The sequence below is a fragment of the Hipposideros armiger genome, unplaced genomic scaffold, assembly GCF_001890085.2.
Source record: "Hipposideros armiger isolate ML-2016 unplaced genomic scaffold, ASM189008v1 scaffold_87, whole genome shotgun sequence".
Lineage (NCBI taxonomy): Eukaryota > Metazoa > Chordata > Mammalia > Chiroptera > Hipposideridae > Hipposideros > Hipposideros armiger.
The window spans coordinates 724,731-738,296 of NW_017731437.1; the positions used below are offsets into that span (position 1 = coordinate 724,731).

A 13,566-nucleotide genomic window follows, 5' to 3' on the forward strand; every position below is an offset into this window, starting at 1 on the left:
GGGTTGTCAAGAGCTAAGGGAAGCCCCACATGTTACTTTCTGACAAGTCCCAAAGCAACCTCCCTTCAAACCCTCCTGCCCCTTCTTTGAGACTTGTGGGTCTTGTGGGTCCCACAGCTAACTGCCTGGAAGCTGTGACCAGCTTCCTGGGGAGAAAGACCCATCACTGGGAGTGGATGCAGCCTCTGTCCTCAGGTGCTGTAAGCATGAGCTAAAGGTCTGGGGAAGGGACTCATGAGACCTTAGTCGCATTCGATCCCTAAAGTGACCAATTTTTTAAAACATATATATCCCATTCCCAGATATTGATAGCACCTCCGGACACTATGTAAGTCACCTCACAAATTTCTGCTCTTAATCAGAAAGGGTCATGGATGAAAAGGTGCAGGTGAACTGATACAAACTCATTACAAAACTCATTTCCCTTAGAAAAGGAAGTGGCTTCAACCTTGTGGGGGAATGACCTTATACAGGGAATCTGCAACTGGCAACAGTTTTTCCTCGGGGGACATTTTTCCGGCATTCCGTCTCAGGGGCAACCCCTCACCTCTTGGGTTTTTCGTCACCTGGACCTACGTGATCAGGCCCTCAGGTCAGGCTGGTGCTAACCGTGCTAAGAAACTCAAGACTGATACAGAAACCAAACTGATGCTTTGGTTCATAGTATTCATTCACTTCAGGAAGCTGATCTCTGTATCCATATCACCCGAAGTTTTACTCCTATATATCTAGATACCCAAGAGAAATGAAAACACGTTCACACAAAAACTCATACACAGATTTTTATAGCAGCATTATTCTTAATAGTCAAAGAGTGGGGACACCCAAATGTCCATCAACTGATGAATGGATAAACAAAACGTGGTCTATCCATGTAGAGTATTACTGAGTAATTAATAGGAATGAAGTACTGACACATGTTATAACATAGGTGAACCTTGAAAATATTGTGCTAAGTGAAATGAGCCAGTCACAAAAGACCACATATTGCATGATTCTGTATATATGAAATGTGCAGAATAGATAAATCCATGAAGATAGAGAGTAGACCAGTGGTTGCCTGAGGCTGAGGGAGGAGGTTGGGGACAAATGGAAGTGACTGCTAGGGAGTGCAGGGTTTCTTTCTGGAGTGCTGAAAAGGTTCTATAATTGGTTGTGGTGCTGGCTACACAACTCTGTGACTATACGAAAAGCCATTGAATGATACACTTTAAATGGGTAAATTGCATGGCATGTGAATTATAGCTCAACGTAACCATTTAAACAAAAAAGAGAGAGAACCTGGCCTCTGGAGCCAGATTTCCTGGCTTGAATCCTGCCCTACCACTTTTTAGCTGTGTGATCTGGTGTTAAGTTCCTTGGACCCTCTGGGCTTCACTTTTCTCATCTCTGAAATGGGAAATGGTACCATTTCCATCCTCATAGGCTTATTATGAGTTATTATACCAAGCACTTAGGACGGTGCATAGTACATAGTAAACCCAACCTAAGAATGAACTATTATTATTGTTATTATTAGTCACATGTGTCTCCCAGGACCTTCTCTAGCTGGTTTTGAGGACCTCAAGGAGTTGAGTCAGAAGGATGGTTAGAAAGCATGAAGTGACAAGGGGTGGATGTTCTCGTGAGGTGCTTCATCAGACCTTGGAAAGCCCTCCATTCACTCATCTGTCAAAGTCATCTGAATACGTTCCAGGCATTGTCCTAAGTGCTTGGAAGACAGCAATGACCAAAATACATACGATTTCCTGTTCATACGCAGCTTATAGCCTAGTGGAGACTGACAATGAACAAATAAACAAGAATATAGAACAGATAGAGATCAGTACCCTGAAAAAAAAATAAAGCTGGTCTGATGGTGACTGAGAGCATGTTAGGGTGGGCTCAGGGGAGTCCTCTCCGAGAACAGGACTTTCTTGCTATGAAAACCTCTTGTGGAAGCGCATTCTGGCTGTGGGAACAGCTAGTGGAAAGGTCCTGGAGCAGGAAGGTATTAGGTGTATCGGAGAAAAAGCAAGATGGCCAGTGTGGCTGGAACATGATGAGCAGTAAGGGGCACAGTGGTCGGAAATAAGGTTGGAAATATAGGTAGGGATGAGATTATGGAGGGGCTTGTAGGCCATGTGTGACAGCCAGCCTCCAGGGTGTTTCCCAATGATCCCTGCCTCTCTGGATGAACTTCCTGTGTGGTCCCCTCCCACACTCGATAGGGTTGTCCTGTGTAACCAGTAGGATATTGTAATGATGGAGTGTGGCTTCCAAGGATAGGTCACAAAAGACATTGGGGCTTCCGCCTTGTTCTCCCTTGGATCATTTGCTTTGGGGGGAGCCAGCAGCCCTGTCCTGAGGTTACTCAAACAGCCCTACGGAGAGTCCGCGTGACAAGGAACTGAGGCCTCCTGTCAACAATCAGCATTACTTTCCCAGGCGTATGAGTCAGGCACCTTGGGTCCTGTGACCCCAGTCAAGCCTTCAGATGACTGGCGAGCACCTTGACTGCAACCTCGTGGAAGTTCCCAGAATCAGAGTCATCCAGCCAAGCTGCTCCCAGGTTCCTGACCCATAGAAACTGTCCGAGATGATGGGTGTATATTGTTTGACAACACCAAATTTGGAGGCAATGTGTTATGCAGCAATAGATATCTAATAGACCACAGTAAGGACTTGAGATTTTAGTGTAAGTGTGATGGGAAGCCATTCCAGGAGTGCAAGCAGGGGAGTGACTTCGTCTGACTTATGTTTGGAAGAGATCCCTCTGGCTACTGTGCAGAGACTGGACTTGGGAGAGCTGGAGAAGCAGCCGGAGCCTATTGCAGTGGGACAGCGGTGTTGGCAGTGGCCTGGATGGGGGTGGTAGAGTTGGAAATGAAAGAAGTGGACAGATTAGGGGTGTAAGTCAGAGTTAGAGCCCACAGAACTTGCTGATAATTGAATACGGAAAGTGAGGAAGGGAAGGAATCAAACACAACAGGTTTGGGCTATGGGTACCGCATAGAGAAAGATTAGAAGAAGGAAGCTGTTACAGGAAAGAGGCCATGAGCTTGGTTTGGGGTGTTTAAAATTTGAGATGCTTGGGCCGGCCGGGTAGTGCAGTTGGTTAAGAGTGCGAGCTCTGAGCAACAGGGTCGCTGGTTCGATTCCCACATAAGCCAGTGAGCTGAGCCCGAGCTGAGCTGCTGCTGAGCTACCAACAGGTGGCTGGATGGCTCAACTGGTGAGAGCACATGCTCTTAACAACAAGGTTGCCAGTTCGATTCCCGCATGGGATGGTGGGCTGTGCTCCCCCTCCTCCCCTGCAACTAGATTGCAAGTGGTGACTGGACTTGGAGCTGAGCTTGCGCCCTCTACAACTAAGACTGAAGGACAACAACTTGACTTGGAGCTGATGGGTCCTGGAAAAACACAATGTTCCCCTTCCCCAATTCCCCCAACACTGTTCCCTTCCCCAATTCCCCAATAAAGTCTTAAAAAAAATTTTTTTTGAGATGCTTATTAGGTAGACATCCAAGTGCAGGCATCCAAGTGCAGGTGTCAAGTAAGCAATTGGGTACATGAATCTGGGGTTTAGGGGAGAGGTTAAGGCTGATATAAACGTGGGAGTCATGAGCATGTACATGGTAGTTAGGATCACAGGACTGGATCTGGGCACCTAGAGAGAGAGAGACTATAGCAGAGAAGAGAGGAGATCCTCCCCACTCCCATATCCGGGGGCTGATCGGAGGGGGAGGAGGTAGCAAAGGGGATTGAGAGGGAGTAACCGATGAGGTGGGAGGTGAACCAGAACAGAGTGGTGACCCAGAAGCCAGCAGAAGAAAGTATTTCTAAGGGGGAGGGGGGTGAGCCAAGAGAAGCTGTTTATGTTCCAGGAAGCATGTCTGTTATTCTTCGGTCCTGACTGTTCACTCACAAAGAGCACTCCTGTGCAGGATGCTTTACTGTTTCTTTAATGCTTTCCATCCTGTTTGACTAATAAGTCCCCCTCTATAGATGAGCGAATGTTTCACTGCACTGGGAGGAAGCTGGCTGCCTCCTCCCATTCGCATATCTCCCAGATTAGACCCATCCAGATTCACAGGACACCTGCGACAGCACGTAGATGTACATCGTTTAGATATAGCAGGGGCTTCTGTAGTCCTTACAGATCTAGACAACACTAACTTGGGGGCCAGCCGAGTGGCTCAGTTGGTTAAGAGCTCGCTCAAGAGTTTGAGCTCTGAGCAACAGCAGTTCGAGCCCAGGCTGAGCTGAGCAGCCACTGAGCTGCCAACAGGTAGCAGGATAGCTCAGCTAAAAAAAAAAAAAGAAGCACTTTAGAATGTTTTTAATCCTTCATGGAAAAAGCTGCTTGCTGTAATAAGAGGGTGTTTGTCAGGTTGAAAAAGCATAGTATTTTTATGGTGCTTCACATTTTCTACAAGAGTATTTGGGGTTTTCAAAATACACAAATCGAGGTCTTTACATCGTATTACCCAAACCGTGGTAAGTACCAATGTTTATAGCTTATCAGAGAATGTCAGTTCCAGAACAGCTCTAGCTTTGATTCTAAAATGCAGCTTTGTCTCCTAAGTCTTTACCTTAATCGAAAACCCACTGGGATGCTCTGGAAGATATGTATCTCACCATTAACGTTCTCACTTTGAGAATAACATCTGAGTTGTTGTGGCAGCTGAGCTCCACTTGCTGGTAAACCTTCCCATCTCATTCGGAACCACAGCACCACCGAGATCACCCTTTAGCTGATTGTAAATTATAGACTGCTGCAGTCAGCAGAAGCTTCGAGGTTAGATTAATACCCTGTGATGTCAGTGCTCTGATTTTGTCATCTGTGATCTAATTTGTCTTTATCATCATTAGTCCTTCTCTAGGATTTGCATCCCAGAGCTAGTTTGTGGTAGAGCTAGGTCTAATCTCAGGTTTCCTTGCCCCCAGAAGATAATGTCTGCCATTTCATTGAGTACCTACTATGTTCCTGACACTGTGATGGGCACTTTATATGCATTATATTTGATCCAGAAAACAACCCTCGAAAGAAGTATTTCCATTGTCAATTTTGCAAAGGAGATCAGAACCCAGACCAGTCTGGCTTCAAAGCCAGTTCTTTTTCCCTCTATCTGGTTTTTCCTCCACTTTTCAGAAAAGTGTAAATGTGTTTCCATTATGCAGCCTGGGGGAGGGTTAACATCAAAGAGGGTTAACAAATGGACTAATTGTAAGTGGATTCTTTCTATCAGTCAAGGCCTGTCTTTTTTTGAGTGAATTCTTTTCTAGGAACAGATACCATCACGGCCTAAATTCCCAGGCCTCAGGAATTCAGCACCTCTTTTGCTGTAGGTGCAACTTTCTTGCCCAGGTTCCTAAAATCAAGCCTTGTTAAGAAAAAGACAGTGAAGGTGGAAGGGCTGAATGAGATGGCATTGTAGCTACTTCAGAGGGGACTGCTGGTCGATTTGAACTTTGCTGTAGAATTTTTTTAAAACCACCTTAAGGATAAAAGTGTGGAATTCATGTTGCTGCCCTGGGAACTGCCCACTCCCTTGTTTTACTAGGAGCCTGCACCTCAGCCCCCTTCAATGCAAAGACTGAGTTAAAAGACGACACTCTCACCATCATGGGGAGAACAGTTGGGAAAATGAATCTGATCAGATTACAAAACTGGGAAACACTGCTCATCAGATGACTGGGATCATAGCTTTCATGGGTACTGGGACATCATCATGACTATAAGGATGAACAGAAGGGAGCAAAGCCACAGAGGAAGTTACACCCATGGGTGGTACCGTGTGCCTGTCACTGCAGGCAGAGTGTTCCCAAGAGACACTGGGGTTTGCACCGTCCTGGGCTGAATTATATGTAATTGCCGCTCAACCACGTGAGAGTCTGGTAGGAACTGAGTTTGGCAGGACAGTCACTCTCCACAGTTCAGTCTCCGAGGAGAAATGCATAACTCTATGGCTTTCTGCTTTGCACACAGGGAAGTATGAAAACTATAAAGGAAAGTGTAAATGAAAAAAGAAATGCTTATAATCTCACTACCCCAAAATAACCAATGTTTATATGGTATGTTTCTTTCCATGTGTGTGCGTATGTGTGTAATATACACTAATACATATGTATTTTTCTTTCAGAAACTGAGTTAGTGCTGTATGTAAAATGTTTACTTTTATGTTTTTTGTGTAACAATATTTGAGCATATTCAGCTTGCTCACTCTCATTCAATCATTCATTTATTCAGCAAGATAGATACGACATGACTCTTGTTGCCTAGTTTCTCTGACAGGGACTCAGAGGAGGGTGACATCAGGAATGCTTGAGAGGATGTCCAGTTGGTAGGGAGAGCCCACGAGGCCAGTGGATAAACTATAGGCCTTGAGCTTATCGACTTCAGACATCAGCAGGAGATGCCACAGAACGCACCGGAATAGGACCAGGCCAGCCCAACCCCAGACAGCACAAGGCCAGGGCCCTGTCCCCACCAGCACACAGATTAGTTATCTGCTGCTCTGCACTCCACATGACATGCCTGGACAGGGACAGAAAGCCAACTGCCAATCCACCTTACTGAGTCCTCCACGCAGAGGCCTAATTGCCTATGGTCCTGATTTACATTGTGGGCTTGGGGTGAAGCCACCAGATGGACTAAATAAAGGTCTCTGCACACTCCTCTTTCCATGGTTACCCAGAGGCAGGGCTTGCCACACAGTTTGTCATCTTCTCATTGTTCGTGCCATTAAGGTAAGTTGGAAAAGTGACACCATCGTGGCTGCACACAGACGTTTGCACCATTTCTACTTAATATGGCAAGTGATAGGTTCAAGTTGAGTCTGCCTTCCTTCTGTGTGTTTTCCACTCGTCCTGCCTGTCTGTTCCTCTTGTCCTGCTTTCTTTGGGTTTACTTGAAAAGTCACTTTTAGTATTCTGTTTTATCTCCTTAATAGACTTTGAAGTTAAATGCCTTTAATATATTTCAAGGGTTGCTACAGGTTGCACTGTACATTCTCAGTTTCTCAGTCAAACTTTAATATTAATCTGCATCTGAGGCAAGTTTCTTGGGATATTCCAACTCATTTACTCTCTGCCCTTCATGCTATCTCATTCATTCTACTACTTTCATACAAACCATACAACACACTTAGGTCACTCTTGCATTTCACAGCAATGTACTTTTAAAGAGCTTGAGAAAGACGGCCTTTCATATGTGCCCACAGATTACCATCTGTGGTAACTGTCATTCTTCCTTGCAGACTCCGGTACACCTGGGACCTTTCCCTTCAGCATGAAGACTTCCTGTTGGCACTACGTGTGATGAGGGTTAACTCTCAGTTTTTGTTTGCCTGGTAATGTTTTATTTTGCCTACATTTTCACAAGAGAATTTTGCTCTTCATAGATTTTTTGTTTTCACAGCACTTTGAAGATGTTTTTCAGTCATCTTCTAACTCCTGTTCCTTCTATTTAGATGTCTGTCAGCCACCATGATTTTTCCCCTCAATGTATCTTTTTCAGGTTAGTTTTTTTCCTAAAATTTTTATTTTTACTTTTTACGAGGTTGACGCTGATACGTCCTTTGTGTTGATCATGCTTTCAGGTGGCTGAGCTTCTTGGATCTGTGGGTTGTCTTCTGTCAATTTTGGTGGGGGAAAAGAGGCCCTTTTCTTATTAAACATTTCCTTTGCCCCTTCTCTCTGTCCTCCCCTTCTGGGCTCTGATCGCACATGTGTTAGACCCATCATTTGCTATTGTCTCACAGGATGCTTTCTGTCTTTGTGCTTCAGAAAGTGGATAATTGCCATGGACTGTTTGCAAGTTCATGATCCTTTATTCAGCTGTGTAAAGTGTTTAGTGAAAGCTATCTAATGAATTTTTAATTTCAGCCCTGTATTTTCAATCCTAGAATTTCCATTTGTTTTCTTTTTAAAGTTTCTATTTCTCTGCTGAGATTCTCTACATCTTTGCCCCTTCTTTCCATCTTCCTTGTAAATCCTTTAACGTATTTGTAATGTGCTGTTTTAAATTGCTCATCTGCTAAATTCAACATGTAAGTTATCTATAGGTCTACCATTACCTTGATTGTGGATCATATTTTCTGTTGTTGTTGTTTTGTCTAGTACCTTTTTAAAAATTATTGTTTTGGGAATTGTGAATGATGTGTTGTAAAGACTGAACTATATCACCTTCCTCTAAAATGCATTGAGTTTTGTTCTGGAAGGCATTGAATTACTGGTGGAAAGCTTGCTTTTCCTTTGTCATCTCCTAGGGCATAGCCTTAAGTCTTGGGTTGTGGTTCTTACACTCATAAGGTGTGGCCCTTGTTTTTCAGGGAAAGCCTGTGGGTTTTACTGAGCCCTGTCTAACTCAGTGGGACTTGAACTCAATATGCTGAGCATTGAGCACCTACTCAGATGCAGCTGTTTGCCCCCATTGCTGCTTCCTGCTGGGCGCCTGGGTGGCTCCTCACACACGTGCTCAGTATACAAGTTACCAAGGATCTGGGGGAATTTGACACCGATTTTGTGGTTCCCCCCTCTCTTCATCCTGCCTTCTGGGGCATTCCTCTTCAATTTCAGCTGCTGTGGGAACTCCAAACTTCAACCTTTATCTCTTTAGCTCAATACAATTGCCACTTCCTATGCAATAGCCTATTTTGCTTTGTTTTTAGGCAGTTGGAGGGTCTCTGAAGGGACAAGCTGGTTGGATGTGGAACCCTCTGTTCTTTTTTTTTTTTTTNTCAGCTAAAAAAAAAAAAAAAAAGCACTTTAGACAACACTAACTTAAGCCCCACTGAAAAAGAATTCTCTGCAGGATTTTATGTTCTCATGGGTGCTTCTGGTTCCCAGCTGAACAGGTTTACTTCAGGGATTCTCCCACAATCCCACTGGCATAGTTCCTTATCCCACAGCACTGACCAAGATGTGAGACTTACCCTTGCCCCTTCATTTTCACTAAACCAACCACTCACACAGGCACCTGTATAGGTAGGTCTCTCTATTGAGGGTTGGGGAGGTGCAGGAATTTACTACATTGTAGAAACACGAGCAACTTTAAATCCATATCAGGATTTTGTTTCCCCTAAAAATCCTTTGCCATTCCCACAGTTCAGGCTCCAACCTCCCTCCATGTTGCTTAGCCTTCCTCTCCGCTCATTCGTCTCCTTCTGGTTCAATTCCAATTATTTTTGGTTCATTTTTTAATGTAATGCACTTGGGCTTAGTCTCTTATTGCTTAGTGCTTGCAGATCTAGGCATTTCGGGGCCTCGTCTTTCCTTAAAACATTTATCAAATATTTTCCTGAACAAAGACAGCTTCCTCCCTGTCGCTTTTGGTGCCACTGTGAGGGCACCGATGTATTTGTAAACAACCACTCTGATAATCTGTGAGGAATGAAACAGCAGTAGGGCACTGTCCACACTCTCAGAGAGCTTACCATTTAGGACATGAAGTGATATTTACACCTAAAGTGCTAAGAAGCAGGGCAAAAATGAGTCTGGAATGCCAGACAGAGAAGTCTGGAGTTGGTGTTTGGGAAAGTGCTGGAGGAGGTTCCTGGGGTTGGCACGGGGAGCGAGGCTGGCTGGCTGGCCATCAGCTGGCACCTGGACCACCTCCACGGGCCTCCTGTCTCCACCAGCTCCTCCTCCTAAGCTCATCTTCCTCTAATTCCTACCTTTCTTCCTCCCAAACTGGACTGTCTTGTTTCTCTACTTAAACGTGTTGGGGAAAGCTGTGTGCTCCTTCATCTTCGGGTAATAAAATCATGCTCATCGTTCCTCAGAAAATGGCCCCAATCACCTCTAGCAGGATTTCCTACTGCACCCCCCGCACCGCCCGCAAAGTATGCCGGACTCCCTGACGATAACAGGCGAAGTGGATGGGCCTCAGTTCCTACCCGCAAGCAGTGAAATTGGGTTTCCATGCTGGAGGATGAAAACGGCTGTTGTGTGGCGTGTGGAAGACCGGGATGTCAGTGAGCTGTGCTTAGTTATTTCTGGAAAGCAAACAAAACAGAGGTGTCTCTTACACGGATTCCCAAAGATCAGCGAGATGAGACACTGAGGGTGTTCCACTTGCAGGGTTTCTCAACTGTGGCATCACTGATATTAGGGACCAGATAATTCTTTGTTGTGGGGGGGTTGGTCCTGTGCATTTTAGGGTGTTAGCAACATTCCTAGCCTGCGCCTCCTCCCCCCCAGTTGTGACAACTAAAAATTGCCTCCAGATATTGCTAAATGACCCTGGGGCAAAATCACCCCCAGTTAAGAAAGGAGATTATTATATACATATATACATCTCTCTATAGATGATTGATAGATTAGATAGATAGATAGATAGATAGATAGAGAGAGAGAGAGATGAGTATCTTATTGAGGTGTAATTTAAATACACTAAATTACACCTCAACAGATTTTAAATGTAGTTCGATGACTTTTGACAAATATATAAGCCTATGTAATTGTCACCCTAATAAAGATATAGAATATTTCCTTCATCCCCCCCCGACTTCCCTCATGCCTCTTTGAAGTCAGTCCTCATCCCCCCATCCCTGTCCTAGAAGTTCACATCAATGGAATCGTACGGTGCGTCATCTTTCACGTCTGACTTCTTCCCTTCAGCGTGTCTGCGGATTCATTCATACTGTGATGCGTATCAGTGGTTCCTTTACTTTTATTGTCGTGTGGTGTTCCCTTGTATGGATACACCACCATTTGTTTATCCAGGCTCCCGTGGCAGACATTTAAGCTGTTTCCCATTTGGGACTGTCATGAACAGAGTCTTTGTGTGGATATTCATTGTCACCCAGAGCCTTACATTTCGCAAAAGAACGCCGCCAGAGACTCACGTTGTGTTGTAAAGCTGTGTGCTCCGTGTCAGCACTGCTCTTCAGGAGTGTCACAATTGCCTCGTTTTCAGTGTTCTCCCCAGGACCTCTTGAGTGAATAGAAGGGCTCAAGACAAGGCCCTCATCAGTGAGATTTCACCACGACTTGCTGCAGGTATCAGAGCAGCTTCTCCTACAAACATCACAGCTGAGAGGCAAACGGCTCCTGCCAGCTGGGGAACAATGGACAACTCAGTGAATGTCACCAGGCTTTGCGTTCCCTGATCCTCAGTCACCACCCCCAATGCCAGGTCCCATCAACTCCTTTTTCACAGCCCCTGGAACATTTCCTCTACCATGGGTCCCTCCAAACCTTCCTCCTGTGCTATCTGAAGTCTGTTTCTTCATGAGGAAAATCTCCAATAGCCTCAGCATCTTCAAAGGGAACTCTTGCTACCCGCCTCCTTCTCCCGAGGAATGGCTTTCCCACGAACAGGCCACGGGCCCTGCAGCTCTTGAGCGGAGGGAGCATTTCTCCCAAACCCTTGGACCTCGGGTTGGAAAGCCACAGAATGGTTTTTCTTGCTTTTGTGTCTACTTCCAGACCGGCCCACTCCCTTCCTCATGAAGACTCCCTTTTTTGAGGTGTCGGCTACCTGGCAATCTGTGACCCACATCTTATACTCTGCTCCACGTTCTACCATGAGCCTTTTGATAACCCATCCAAATCGCCCCTCCACCTTTTAAAAAAATGGAGATATAATTGGCATATAACATTGTGTCTGTTTAAGGCGTACCCACCTACGCACAGCTTTGGAGTTATTTCCTAAAGTTGTATTACCATAAGAAGAGATAATCAAGACAGAGTTGATCATTTCCTGGTCTTTATTACCTGCTGTCAGGTTTCCCAGAAAAGGTATTGTAACAATGCACATTGTAATAAAAAAGTAATGTATAAACATATGAGTTTATATAAACCACAGCCTGAGCATTATTAAATTTTATTATTTTATCTAACCGAATAGGTGAGAAATGGCACCTCTGTGTTTGTTTGTTTTTTAAGATTTTATTGGGGAATTGGGGGAGGGGAACAGAGAGGTTGCTGTCCTTTTGTTCTTCAGTCTAGTTGTGGAGGACTTCGTTTCACTGCCCCATGTTGGTATTATCATTGCGGTCTTCCTGGGTGAGGCAGTTGGTCGTCAGCCACTGGACAGCCGCTCACGGCGGCTCATGGCAGCTCATGCCAACTGCCGGCCGGCCGCTCACACTGGCTGCCAGCCACTCACGGTAGCTCACAGCAGTTCCACTGCTGTCTATGCCAACGCTGGCGACTCATGGCAGCCCAGCTCCAGGTGGAGCTGTTCACCATCTTAGTTGTAGAGGGTGCAGCGTCATTGGCCCTCATGTGGGATTTGAACCCGGGCCCTGCTGCTCAGAGCTGGCATCCCAAGCCAGTTCTTAACCAACGCGCCACATGGCCGGCCCTGTCTTCATTTTAATTTAATGTTCTTTGCTTATTAGTGAGATCGAAACTTTCCCCCAGAAAAACAATTCCTAATGTTTGGTTTCTTCTTGAATAAACTGTCAGCCCACGTCCTTTGATCATTTGGTCCATCCTTTCAAAAGAGTCTGGAATGGCCATAGGTCAGTCTGAAACTTCGGCTGTAACAACAATCAATATTTATCAGTCATTTGCAGAATATCGATCCTGACACTGTAATTTCTGGCAAGGAACTCCAATGCCGATTTGGCGTTTATCTCAATCAAGTTCAAAAAATTTCAGCCCAGGGACCTTAAACAATCACCATTTCACCCTGCCACCTTTAAACAAATGATTCGGCTGCAAGGATGGCGCAATGAAAAGGACCCTGGAGTAGGAGGGGGAGAAGCTTGTTTCTGCTTGGTTGTTTCAGCATGTCACTCCTTGTTCAAAAATGTGAATCAGTCCTGCTGAGTTACTCATGTTTTCTGACTCACCTCTCATAGCTCCATCTGATGAAGCAAGGTCTCATAAACAAACAGGAATGTTTTTTTGGGGATGCTTCATTTAGTACTTTGCTCTAAATTAGCCTTTCAGGGCACCTAGAGCTGAATAGAGGTGCTTTGTCATTATAACTGACACCAGATGGGATCCAGGTTGTCCACACTTCGGAGTCATTCCTCCCTCTTTCTCCCCAGAATTAAGTCCCGTCAGTCACTAAATGTTGCCTAGTCTACCTGCTAAATATCTCTTGAACACTCTACTTCTTGCCACCCAGGATGCTGACCCCTTAGCACGGGGACTGTGTGTCTCAGATCACTGTCAAGCCTCCTCTCTGGGCTTCTCAAAGCTGCTCTTGCTTCTCTACTCAGCAGCCACACTGAGGACTTTCCTAAATGCCAATCAGATCATGGCACTCTTTTGTTTTTTTAATTTTATTGGAGAACAGCCATGGTCATTGGTTACACGTTGCTTTCATGCTACAATGGCATAGTTGACTCTTTTAAGGAGGGCGCAGCTCACAGTAGTCTATGCGGGGATCGAACCGGCAACCCAGGTGTTATCAGCACCACGTTCTAACCAACTGAGCTAACCGATCAACCCAAATCGTGGCACTCTTAATCTTAAAACCCTCCAGTAGCTCTTTGGTGCCCTCAGAATAAAGCTCAAAACTCTTGGGCCGGCCGAGTGGCGCGATGGTTAAGAACTGGCTTGGGACGCCAGATGGCCCCGGTTCGGATCCCACATATGAGGGCCAGTGACACTGCCCTCCAC

The 13,566-nt window shown here is 45.3% G+C and overlaps 1 long non-coding RNA gene across 1 annotated transcript in view; it reads right to left on the reverse strand.

The window, feature by feature from the left end:
* Positions 1-4,245: 4,245 nt before the first annotated feature.
* The window catches only part of LOC109383689 (uncharacterized), a 17,069-nt gene continuing 7,748 nt past the window's right edge, over positions 4,246-13,566 (reverse strand). Inside the window, exons 2-4 of the long non-coding RNA XR_002124269.1 lie at positions 10,833-11,044; positions 9,882-9,980; positions 4,246-4,287 (exon numbers count right to left, since the gene is read on the reverse strand). This is a non-coding gene — a long non-coding RNA (uncharacterized LOC109383689). The remainder of the gene's footprint in view (positions 4,288-9,881; positions 9,981-10,832; positions 11,045-13,566) is intronic.